Consider the following 13426-nt stretch of genomic DNA (forward strand, 5'->3'; position numbering starts at 1 on the left):
CAAGTGATATGAATATGCTGTAAAATATATAATGAATAATATACCCCCTATTGTAAATATAAGACACAGAGGTGTTTCATGAACATATAAAGGCACAAGTTTTTTGTAGAGGAGGGCAGAATGCTTTTGTACAGGTAATGGAAGTCTTAGATGACTTTATATTATGCTACAGGGGGTACATTATTTTTTTTTATAATACACAAGTTAAATTGTGAGATGTGACACATATTCAACTGATTACAACCGATAACATCAGTCAGCACTATTTATAGGGATATCATTTTTCAGGATATCCATAGCTTTTGCGTAATAAATGATTATTACACTTAGTGATGTCATCAGGTATTGGTGTTTAATGATTGATTTGTATCACATGGCTCAGTGACATCACTGCCTGCATGGAGTTAGCAGTGGAGAAAGGTGGCAACCCTATATGTGCTATCTGCCTGTATATTTTGATATTCAGAATTAAATCTCCTCTGTGTAAGGAGCTGGTGTGGGAGATACAGTATAACAGTAAGGGACAGAAATTCCCCTGAGTGTTAGTGACGGGGCTGCTAGGGATCTCCCACCTTAGGCCTAGAGGCCTATAACATACACCTTTGACTGGTCAATTAGCAACTGCTACAGAGACACAGATACACAATACATATTTTGATTATTTATCAAATAAATGACAATAGTATTTAATGCTTGGTAAGTGCAGCTATATAATAAAACTCAGCGCCATTCTATTTTCTTATTAAATTGCTTCTAGTTGTAACAGGCAGCCACAAATGCAAAATGTGACAAACATAATTTCATATTCACACTGTGCATCAAACACTTAAAGTCACATTAACAATTTAGTAAAAACCCATGCTAGGTTCTCAAAGCTGTGAATTCCTTCAAAGGCCTGTAATAGCATGAAACGCAGTTTGTGCAGGCCTCATTGATTTCGCTGGGCGTCTGTATACAGCTACGGGCAGTGCCTCCATGGCAAAGGCTGGCACAGCAAAGGGTTAAAGTTGATGGGTTTAGGCTCCACTAACAAGTGCTTGATATGTCATGTCTGCCAGTCTTAGTGGTTCTTAGGAATAAGACGATGCAAACATTAAACTCTTTTGTATTGGAGTTAATCCCAACTGCACGCGCAGACAGAATTTCTAATCCTGTAGCTATGAGAAAAGGGAAAATGGAAAGTGAGAAAGAGAATGAATAGCGAGACAAAATCTTTTATTGTACTGGCGAAGAGTCAAGTTTCTGAGCTAAGGGTTTAGTAAGCCGAGCTTATTACTAAGAATAGCAAGAGAATGCTTGTGCCTTAGTAAAGTGCAAGAACATAGCTTTCTTCAGAATATTCTTTCCCATAATTCTCTATAGGGAGCTTCTGCTTCCACAATGTCCCCATGCAGCTCCCATAGCACTTGCACAGAGATTCATTTACCGTATATACTCGATCCGAATATAAGCCGAGGTACCTAATTTTACCTAAGAAAACTGGAAAAACGTATTAACTCGAGTATAAGCCTAGGGTGGGAAATGCAGCCGCTACTGCTAAGTTTCAATAATCAAAATAAAAACCAGTAAATTACATAAATTGAGGCATGAGTGGTATGTTTGTAAAATATTTATGTAAAAGAAAAACCATAAACTAGCTCTGTAAGTGGAGAAGAGGGTCAACAAAAACAATATGAGTACTACCCCACGCTCATTGCACATTGACAAACTGGCAGCAGACCCAGTCCCGGAGGACACGTAAGGGGGAATAAGTATTGTGACTGTGAATGAGCCAGGGCACTGGAGGGTCTGGTTGTGGGTGGTCTAATTTGCACACAAAGGACAGAGGGTGCTAGTCTGGAGGGACCCATGGCACCCGACTCGAGTATAAGCTGAGGGTGACTTTTTTAGCACATTTTGGGTGCTAAAAAACTAGGCTTATACTCGAGTATATACAGTACATATATGTTAAAGGACAAGAAAAGGCCTATTCACTCACCAGGGTACCCGAGGCCACTGGGTACCTGACTCAAGGGCTCACAACCCAGCCACTTATTGTGTGTGTCAGTAGGGTTCATATACAAAGAGCAGGGCAGGCAGAAACTGCCATATTTTATGCACATTTGCACCAGACCCCAAATTGTGCACCACAAGGGAGACTGGAGCTCAAAGACCTGCATTGCCCACATGAATACAGTGTGGCGTTTGGAGGCAGGGGGAGGCACATGGGTGTGTCAAATCCCACCACCTAACAGTCATAGTTCCAAGACAATTTAGGACCGCAAATAGGTATTTACCTTACTTAATCTAATTGACCTTCAAGCTGGGCATTCAGGAGAAAATAATAAGCTCCAAAATCTCTTCTAGTCTTCTCTTCCCCCACCAAAGGCTCTGAGCAGCCCCACAGTCTGCATACCAGTGCCCAGTGCCCTACATGATGGTGTTTCTTACCTGGCCACATCACCCTAGCAACTCTTCCACCATCCAGCAATAAAGTGCCTGTACCTAGTGCTGACCATGCAGCGACAATTACCATTCAAATTCACTGGGAGCTTTCTTTCTTTATCCCTAGTAACCTAAATACCGGCCAAAAATGCCACACAGCATTTGTATGATGACAGGTGCTCACTGCATTAAATATAATTGGTGATTGCTCAGTTGTTAACACTGTTGCAGCAGAACAAGGATCCTAAATTCAATTTTGACACAGACCGTATTTCAAAGGCGTTTGCCTGTTCTTCCTATGTCTTCATTGGTTTTCTCTAGGTAATACAGTTTCCTCCTACACTCGAAAAACATTAAGGTAAGTTAATTGGTTCCTGGTGAAAGTGACTCTAGTGTGTGCGAATATGATAGGGACCATAGATTTTAAGTGGCTTTCGGTCAGATACTAATATAAATAATGACCTATTTATGGGGTTTGCAGATAAGCTCAGTGCAAAGGGGACACATAGAGGGCATGGATTACAATTATATTATATCCAACACTTATGGTTATTCTTAATTTAAGCCAAATGCAAAGCACCCACAACAGCCAAGGATGCCACAGGCATTGTGAACTGTAGCGTTGGCCAAGGACCCTGGGAACTGTAGTTCCTAACAGCTGTTAGGCCTCCCTTGTCTCCCCTGCCTGCTGATTCTGAAAAGCAGGAAACAGAGAAAGGACAAACAAAAAGTTCTTATTTAAAATCAAACAGTATTGACAGGTTGCAACACCTTTAGCAGGAAATGGGTTAAGAGTTTGGATCTATTTAATATTTCATGACGCCATTACTGTGCTCTCAGAGGAGATGGCTTCCCTGTGTTCTCAGGCACGACACAGCTCTCTAACTCAAATAAAAATTTCACACCTCCTTACGTTCCCCAGGATGTTCAAAGCTGCGGTTGGACTTCAGTTTGGTAAAACTTAAGGCTGAAGATAGCTGCACACAAATAGAAAATACCTTTTCCTTTAGCCTCACCCTGTACAGCCACACATTAATCCTCTTTTATTCCCAATATTCTGGGAGCCAAAGTGAGTGAACCAACAAGGATATTTATAAAGAAATTCCAATTATTCTCTAAATTTAAGGTAAAACTTATGGTAAACTTATTTGATGTCTTGGGAACTATCCGTCTGAATGATTGATACAATGCTTTCCTATATTTTAACCATATTATTGGCTAATAGGTGCTCTAACCAAAGGTTGAACCTCCAATGGGGCTCTTATGGGAAAGTATACCCAGGGTCGGACTGGGCCACTGGGCCACCGGGAAAAAAACCCAGTGGGCAACGGCCCTAGTGGGCTCCGCAGCCCAGACCCGACCCTTGCTGGCGCTCCCCGGCCAATCATTCCTTCCCTGATGCATTAAACTTATACTCGATCAGGGGAGGACGTTGGGTGGGGGACCCTGTGGGGGGTAAGGGAGGTTCAGCAGGACCCCTGCGGGGGTAAGGGAGGCTCAGCGGGGGCCCCTGTGAGGGGGTGTGGGGGACGCAGCTGGCGGTGGCACCTGCAGGGCCCCTGGTAAGATTCTTTAACAGGCCATTTAATATTATATAAACTATCTGTTGGTTAAGTATTCATTCTGGGGGTATAGTTAGTATGTAACTATGTAAACTTCTTTTCTCATTATACTTTATGCCTAAATGTTTTTCAGGTACTATCTGGCCACTTCCGTTTTACTACGAAGGCACCAAACTGGCTCCTACAAGTAAACTTGTTGGTAAGGGATTGGGCCTACATTGCAGCATCCTCTCCGCAGGTTAATACTGCACGTAATGCTGACTGTCCTGGTCCACATCCAGCAATACACACTCAATCAGCAGAGAAAAGGTCAGCCCCCCCCCCCCCCAACTCTCACCCCCCTCCTCTTGCAGGATATTGTAAACTGAGCAAAATTCATTTCTAAAATAACTTATATGAGACTATACAACTTGAAGGCACATTGCAATTCTGCTTACGAGAAAAAACGGCATCTCCAACCAGTTAAAACATAATGCGACTTTCACTACCAATTTAGTTTCCAGTGGCAAAAGCATTACTGACTGAATAAATAATACAAGGCGCTGTAATGTCAGGTTATGAATTAGAGAGGTGTAACAAGCAAGGAACCCAGAAAAATAATAGAGCTGCACTTGGTAGAGGCATCCGCTTACTGATGGGGAGGTAAGGAACAGAAATGAAGACACAAAGGTAGGTATAATACACACGGCTTCTTTCATGGAAAATACATTATCCGTTTTGTGCATCATTCACAGTCTGTATCGTCGGCTCCAAGCCTCTCTATTTATTTCTTTTACATACCAGCCCCATGCAATGCTAACTATTCTGTGCCCACACACGGCAACTCACATTTATTGGTGCCTTTCTTCTCTTTGCATCTTACTTCTCTCATCACCAGCAACGGTGTTACTCACAGACTTGCTTCTTTTAACTACAGCTACTTATATTTAATCATATTATTAGCCCAAGCTCTTCCTATCCTCACTATTCATCAACAACTATTTATGTTGTTTATGCAATTTGGGTTTATTCAGCTCTATCTTTGCTTTTCCTATCATCTAGAGATCAGTTCTTCTGTCCTACTATCCCAGTACTTTGCCACCATAAATGCTTGTTCTTACTGGCTACTCACTATCCATACTTCTCCTCATTCTACCAGAAGAAATGAGCTCAGAGTTTCCATTTTTGATCATAAAGGATTCACCCAAATTAGGCCAATGATTTATACAAGGTCTATCAGCTTAAACATTCTGATTGATAGTGATATAAAAAAGAGGTGCTTGTCTTTCAATACATGGAGTAGCCGCTCAATGTTACCTACTACTCTCTCCCATCATAACTGCTTTTACTCACCATTTACCATTTAACCAGGGTCAGACTGGCCCACTGGGATACCGGGAACAATCCTGGTGGGCACCAACTATGTTGGCCTCAGCCACCCCCAGTCCTTGTCTATCTGCTGCCATGCATTTCACTGTGGAATGCACCCCATCTTTAATTTTTAAAAGTGATGTAAGTAGTGGAGCAGAAGTAGAGGGGGCAGAGAAGGTGCGGAAAGCGGCAGTGGCTGGGTGGTTTGACCTTCGGTGGCTGAGGGGTGGGTCCTTGAATTGTGTACCCAATGGGGCCCAGGTACCCTGCTCCCACTCTGCTTTTATCAACCACTAAAACTATTATTATTATTAACATTTATTTATAAAGCGCCAACATATACAATAAAACTACTTTTTATTCCTTGTACCGACTGCTTTTACTGCCATCACTGCTTCTGTTCTATTCAATATCCTTGCCCTTACCCAGCACCTAAAAAGGACTTAATATTCCCGAATAAACACTAATTTATGAGAAAGCAGAGAAGGATAAATTCTGAGTCATCTAACCTTTTTAAAGGAGAAGGAAAGGTACAAACTATGTAAACTTTATCAGAAAGATCTATGTAAATACAGCCATAACCACTTACAGAAACACCATATTTCTTTCCTTTTATTCTGTATATATGATCTTCTGTGTCAGACTTCCTGCTCTCAGAAAATTATTTAGGGCACGGCACAAGTCTGCTCAGTTTGCTTCTCTCTCCCCCTCCTTTCTGCTGAAATCTGAGCTACCAGCTAAAATGGCAGCTGTTCTCTTAAACAGAGGGAGCTTCAATGGCTGTTTATGCAGGTATGGTAAAGCTTCTGCAGGATAAATATAGTGTTCTAGCTCGCACTATTGTGACTAATCTGTTGGCAATAACATGCCTTTCCCTCTCCTTTAGAATTATGAGGGCCAATCTGAAGCTGCAGTTTGGGGGTATTATAGTTTTCCAAAAGGCCAGAAGGTTCGATTGATTAAGGACAGTGATTTCCCTACTTCAAATAGCTGGAGGTAGAACAGTGAAGTGATTGGCCAGGTACTAATCTGCCCAGTGTTAATAAATGAGCCCACATTATTATTGTACTCTGCTAGTACGGACCCCAATTATACCATACCCAGTTCACCCACCACTGTGCACGTTCATATTCCTGACACTGATTTACCTACCAGCTATTTTCTCTCCACCATTCCTACATTTATTCATATCTGCTGTGCTATTCCCATCTATCAATTAGTGTTTGACATAGTTCTAAAACGGGTATAGTAATAACAGGTTATAGGATGCCTATTAGGTTTTACATATAAATGAGCATTTAGCTATGATACTGATGATATAGAAACATGAACATCCTTCTGAACATCTCCAAGCCATATACTTCCACCTTAACCTATCACAGAGATCATAGGAGTCAATGTAATGATATTTTTTTTTGTCGCAAGTCTATGATTAAATGTCAGTGCTCACAACCATAGTGAAGCGTGTGTCGGTTATAACCATTTTGTTGATTCAGTGTGTGTGTGCTTGAAAATCATTTGAAATTCCAGTTATATTGTTTTGACAGGAGAAATATTTCCTGTCGCTGACCCCATTGCTCTTCTTTAATTCAAGGCCACTCACCCTCCCCCTTAGATCTTTGGATAATCTTTTAGGGGTCACACGGGTTAGCAGGGAGACAGGAGAGCAATATCTCACCGGGTCTGTGCGGGGCATTAGGAATATGACTGGACTGAGCCGTAGTTTGATAGTGAGTGTGTAGGTGTTAGGGGGCACACAGAGCTAAAAAGCAGAATATGTGTGATGCTCAGCATAGATATCTACCACCGAGACTTTGTGCTGACCAAGTACCACTAAACAAGGACGATAAATATGGAGGGAAGCTTCTATGAACCAACTGTTCAGGGTCACCGGGAAGAAAATGATCTGGCTAATATGAGCGCTTATGTACTGTCTGTTATTGTTTTGAGTAGTCCCACATATTGAGCGAAATTTCCTGTGGTTTCAGCTAGTCTCTGACACTTACAAGAGGAGGCAAATTCTCCTAGGGCTGCTTTGCTCTATATAGAACATACAGCATTAATCTTCGGAAGTCAATATCACTTTACCCAGTTCAAAGGATAATATTACAAGTTAATGGGACCAGAAAAAGCAGTGTATGTGTATACATGTCTCTATATATAAACACACACACAGCTTTTTTTTCTTATTTATATCCCCAGATGTATCAGGAAACATCATTTAAAAAGTAGAAAGTCCATTTTCATAAACTATGGTACACTACTTGTTTAGCCTCTCTCACGTGGCAGTAATGGTAGTAACAGTAATAAAGATAAAACTCTAATTATTGACTTACATGGCAAGGAAATGAAGTTTCTCTATGATGAGAATTAGGTGTGACAGACCAAAGAAGATCGCACAGTTCTCACGCGCATCTCACTGCAGTATAAGTCAGGGAAAGTGATGTTTTGCTAAATTATCCATCAAGCTGGATGTGGTTTCTGCACTGAGAGTCAGTCTGGCTTCAACTTGACAAATGCCTGCTGTATAAGCATTGCCTGAGGCCTCATTAGCAATACAGACTCTGGTGTGATTGTGATCCAGTTCAGCTGGGCAAAGTAAAGCTTTGAATGATCCCATAGCCAGTTTGGCAAACGAGTGGATCTTTCCCCGATATACCAAAATAGGATCGGACCGTATCAATGAACCAATGTGTACAGATGAGAGAAACGCTAAAATAAACTTGCCATTGGATCTGGGGACCTGGGGACTTAAATGGAGTTGTGGAAAAAACTATTTCTATATAAACAAATATATGTCAGTAAGTGTCTACTAGATAATATTCAATCATTATCTAATGCAGTAGCCACACAACCAACCTGGTTGCTACATAGTGAGTATCTAGGGCTGCTGGGGCAGTGATGGCCAATCTCATATGGCCACATCATCAGTTTAAAGACACTGTACATCATTTTAAGCTTTTAATTAGCAATATATCTACATATATATTGTGCCTCCCCTCTGGCTCTTGCTGATTTACAGAATTACAGACAGGCCCCAAAATCAGCCAATACTGTGCCTTAAAAAGTGTTCTGAGCTGTGTTGTATGCCTCCAAAAATTGCCTCCAAGCCAAAAATTAAAAAATGAGCACCTGCTTTGAGGCCACTGGGAGCAACATCAACATGTTGCTCCTTATCCACTGGTTGGGGACCACTGTTCTAGCACATACAGTACTAGCCTGTAAGATTTCCAGTTTGGCTCTGCATATACTAAACACCGCTATATGGGAGTAAGTGGTCCTTCCTAGGCAGGGGCCTAATCTAAGTGGACCCAACCTTATGGCCAGTGAGACATTTGGGGAGGATGTATATTCTTTCTCTGAGAGACTCCTGGAAGCCCACCAGGAAGGTTATTTAGGGTTATATTTGGGTTGAAGACTTTTTCTACGTTCTACATTATCTTGGAACTGCAGCTGTTTTCATTTATCTGTAACCCTATTATTAGCTAAGGAGCAACCTAAACAAATGTTGGACATGCAAGAAAAGCATCTGTTTTGGGGCGCTAAATCAGTTGAAAAGGGACCCACACAACCCAACACAAAATGCACTGCTCTGTATAATATGCTTGGGTCTTATATGACTTCAGCTGCTTCCAGGGCTCAGCCTGTTACCCCCAAGCTGGTGTGGTTGCCCCTAGACATCTGTAAAGTCAGGCTTGCTGATTTGCTTGAAAATGGGGAGCACTGGATAAATGCAAGTGACCACTTATTTTTAGATAATGTCTTTCGTAGTTTGCTTAAATATAATTATGAAAATTGAGACTAATCTTCATTGGAGAAGTTGGTCTTCGGCTTAATCCAATAACGATGGATTTGTTGCATCCATATATTCCAGCAGCAGGCCACCTGCTTTTCCCCAGTTCTGAAAGAGTTAACCCAACGATATCAAACCTTGAAAGACTGCAGACTTTTTGACGAGACCCACGACAGCAGATCAGAAAACCAATTCCTTCATCTCACCCCTCCTCCTTCCGCTCACCGAACTCTTTGCGCTTTGGAAATGACTTTCAGCCGAGCATCTTCTTGATGGGTGTTGTTTTTGATGAAGGGAGGACAAAGTAAAAAAAGGAAGGAGATAAAAATAAAGAAGTATCTGGCGGCCCAACAGCTGGCGTTTCAAAAATAAATGATTCCCTTTCTCTTGGAAAGTGGGACTAAAATGGCCATTGATGCAGTCTTCCTATCAATCACACCCTGTTCTGGTTAAGTTCTAACCTGACAAGCTGTCAATCATCTTTGACATGAACTGCAGCTATTTCAAATACTGCAACAACTACTCCAACACCTTAACAAATTCACTGCCTAACTGTTTGTGATCCCCTTGGGTGCACCCACCAGCAATATCCTGAGGCCCTCAAGCATGAATAGAAGATCTGAGCACTCTGGACACCACTCAAGTTCACAGGGGCATGCTGGGTGTTTCTGTTCCATTCTAGCTTGAGCAAGACAGTTAAATACTCTCAAACCTATGCCTGTTCTTAAACATTTCCTAAGTGGTCTTGTTCCTGTACTTCCAACAGTTAATGTCTCTGACATCATGAAATTTGGTGCCTACTTTACCATTAGTAGACACAGCATTAGGTGCTAGCCCACATGAGTGTAAACTTGCCAGGAAGCCATACATTAAGCGGTTGCACCACCACCTAATGTCAATGTGATTGTTATACCTGTTAATGCAAATTAAACACAAAGCAAAAAGCATTGGGGAGCAAGGGAGCCCTGGACTTTATACTTGCTGTTGACCAGACGGCCAGTACAGACGTCCCTCTGTGTACAATGCATAATCGAGGAAAGTTTAACCGTAAACTCACCCGCATGAAGCTCCGAATGTCTTGGGTGCAAATTTCTCACATCAGCAAATTTTACATGGGGGCAGAATGAAGCTGGGAAACCCGGGGCCCACAGGGTACCTGAGTCAACGGCCCATTACCCAGCCATTGCTGCTTCTAACTCCTGCTCTGCCCCTAGCCACTGCAGCTCCCACTCTAAGACTCTACTTATGGGCAGTGACATCATGGGGCGAGTGGGCGTGTAAGGTCAGGGGCGTGGCGTATGACATCAGGGACGATACTGTGATGCCATGGGTGGGACTATGACACAGTGATTGGATCAAGATGAAGCTTGTCTTGATTTCCTAATTAGGAAAACTGGGCAGGCAGGGGCACTGCTACCATGAGGTGAGTTGAGAAACTCACCTCAGGAGGCAGCACCCCCGAAGTTACCAAGGGTGGCAAAAAGCCCTGCTAACTCAAATTTCCATTTTTTTTAAAAGGAAATTTGGCTCCGGTAGTGCAGAGAACCCAATTGTGCTCTCTACACTAGCGATGCGGCCCCCCTTGGACCCCCTACAGCGCTGTAAATTAAGAGTGGGGGGGTCAGCATTGGAGGAGCCATCTGAGGCGTTTCAGGGGCCAGAAACACCCCTGCGGACAGGCAATTTAGGCCCATTCAGCCCTTATGAAAAGTGTGCTGTCTGGTGGCAGCGCTAATTAAAGATGGCGATGCACAGAACGCACGGCGAGCGGGGAGTGGTGGTGGCTGGGCCCAAAAAGTTGGTGCCCACCAGGATTTTTCCTGGTATCCCAGTGAGCCAGTCCGACCCTGCATAGGGGTATATAGCAAACTGCATTGATTTTTGAGAATTTTTGTCTATTTTATTCAAAAACCAGTGAGTCTCAGTTGCCATACAATCTCAGTAGTGTGGGCTGAACCAGAAAACTATAAAGCTTGCGAGTAGAGTAGTCTCTGACAGTCTTTAACAATTAATCATATTAAACCCCCACAGCTCTGCATCACAGGAGATTCAATAACCTAAAGCACTATTCTTTCTAAAAGAAAATATCTAATACAAAAAATACATGCTTAGAGTTAATTTCTCCTGAAAAAAAAACATAAAGAACGACTGCCTCCATCTCCACTGGCTCATGACCTCAATGATGTGTTTTCCTGAAAAATATTAAAGGGTCATAGGGTAGAAATGAAAGGAAACCTCTTTAGGATTAAATAAAGCTGCGGCCCTTCAGGATGTATTGTTATTTCCCAGCTTTGCAAACAGCCGGGAGATGAGTTTGCTTTAAGGCGATGGGGTCCCAAAGCCAGCCATTTCTTTTCCATATTATTGCAATAAAAAATGCAGGTTCATGTCTAAGAGTTTGCCCTGTTTGAAAATCCATTTGTCCTCTGCCTGTCTGGCCTCTCTCCACCTTTCCCCAGCTCCCGGTATCCATCCTTGGATCTGAACTCACTCCAAATCAGATTAAATCTTTACTTAAACAAAATTGAAGATTTGCATCGCTCCTCTTTTTTTTAAAAAAGAAAGGTGATGTTCTTTCCTTGACGCCCCCCCCCCCCATCATCTTCCGGGGAAAAATCCATGTGTGCCGTGGAGCTAATTGACTGCGAATGACTTTCAGAGGCAGCCAAGGACAAGACTGGAAATATGAAGGGCTGACTGGGATCTCAGATCCTTCACTGACTGACAGTCGCAGTCATTAGGGCAGTGTTGCTGAACTACAACTCTGAGCATTCCTCCAGCGGCTCATTGATGCGGTCCCCGGACCAACTTTGCCTATGCCCGTCATTATAACTCAATCGTTTGGCCCCAGGGCCAAACAATCGATTTACCCTGGATTCTCCCGATATCACCCACCCAGCGAGCGGATCTGCCAGTGTATGGGGACCTTAATGGTGATAGCATGTATCCAATGCAATTCTGGCCCCATTGTAAGAATATCAGTAGCGGATTACCATTATGCTTATGTGGGTGGTCACCTTGGCCACTGTGGATGTGGAGTGGGGATGTATTGAGGGAATGGCGGGGGTGCAAGAGGGGAGGGACACCAAATTGGTTTATTTGCCACACTAACAGATGAATGACCAGATCAAACATATTGGGAGCCCACGCACAATGGATTACAATTCACACAAAAATTAACAAGATTTAATTTTAAAAAAAAAAGTTAGATTATGTGGGACTAGAAGCTTTTGGTTTCTTGCTCATGTGACTTTTCACATTCCAGGCTTTCGTTTAGGGTATATACGCTACTCTTAGTGCAGACGCTGTTATTTATGTGTATTGCTCCGCAGGGATTACATTTTGGCCAGTGCTGCTGTAGAATAGATGGCACAATGATAGAAACATATATTATGAATAAAAGGGCAAAACAGTGAGCAGGCTGCTGCATATTACAAACAAGGGCTACAGAATAAATACAGGAATGGACAGCCCCGCTGACAAGAATTTATAGAGGTTATTTATGACCACAAGTGCAATGAGCAAAGTTTTTTCCCATAATGCAGTGTCATTGTGCTTCCCACGGGGTGTTGTGTGCAATTGTACTTCATTGCAAATCAATTGCAAACATGGCAAACTTTTTTGAAATCTAGTCTCATGTTCAGTGTTCAGCGTGCAAGTGACACATGCACACTATTCTTTAGACGCAAGTGCTCAGCACCCATTGGCACAGGGCACTGAGAGATCCCTGGAGCTACCGCCTGGTTCAGATGTGGCAGTAGCTCCAGGGTTCCCCTAGTCAAAAGACGCAACTGGACAAGATTCTAAATGGGAGGAAGGACTGAGCAGCACTGGGCACAACTATATGGAAATGCAAAGCACAAATTTTGGCACAAGAAGCTTTAATAAAAGGGGTTTTACGAGCAACTGTGGAAACATTTAAAGTTAAACTTATGAAAAAATGTGTTTCCTACACACTTTTGTTTCAAATCACCCTGAGCTAAAGTAAAAACCACAGAGGTTCCAGAAACCCTAGCCACAAAGCATGATTGAACCCCTCCTTTGTGAGAGACGTAACCATCTGATACCCCTTCACAAGCACACAGGTGTCGTTTAAAAACTAAATGAAGTAAATAATTTTTATTACATGGTTTCTGGGCACAAATATACATTTTTCTTCATTATAGAATGATACAAAAGAATAAGCAGTGCAAGAGAGTTACTAACCTGTAACTAACTATGACTGCAAACTGAATAGCCAATAATGGTACAGGTATAGGATCCCTTATCCGGAAACCCATTATCCAGAAAGTTCCAA

The 13426-nt window shown here is 42.4% G+C and overlaps 1 protein-coding gene across 3 annotated transcripts in view; it reads right to left on the reverse strand.

Moving 5' to 3' along the window:
- sdk2 (sidekick cell adhesion molecule 2) overlaps positions 1–13426 on the reverse strand; it is a 347374-nt gene that overhangs the window by 181895 nt on the left and 152053 nt on the right. Inside the window, exon 1 of one of the 3 annotated variants that reach the window (XM_031894270.1) lies at positions 7673–7835. The exons of the other annotated variants lie outside the window; for them this stretch is intronic. The gene's annotated coding sequence lies outside the window, so the exon portion shown is untranslated. Of the gene's footprint in view, positions 1–7672; positions 7836–13426 lie in introns of those variants that run through there. 3 annotated transcript variants of the gene reach the window in all.

Source organism: Xenopus tropicalis, chromosome 10, assembly GCF_000004195.4.
Source record: "Xenopus tropicalis strain Nigerian chromosome 10, UCB_Xtro_10.0, whole genome shotgun sequence".
NCBI lineage: Eukaryota > Metazoa > Chordata > Amphibia > Anura > Pipidae > Xenopus > Xenopus tropicalis.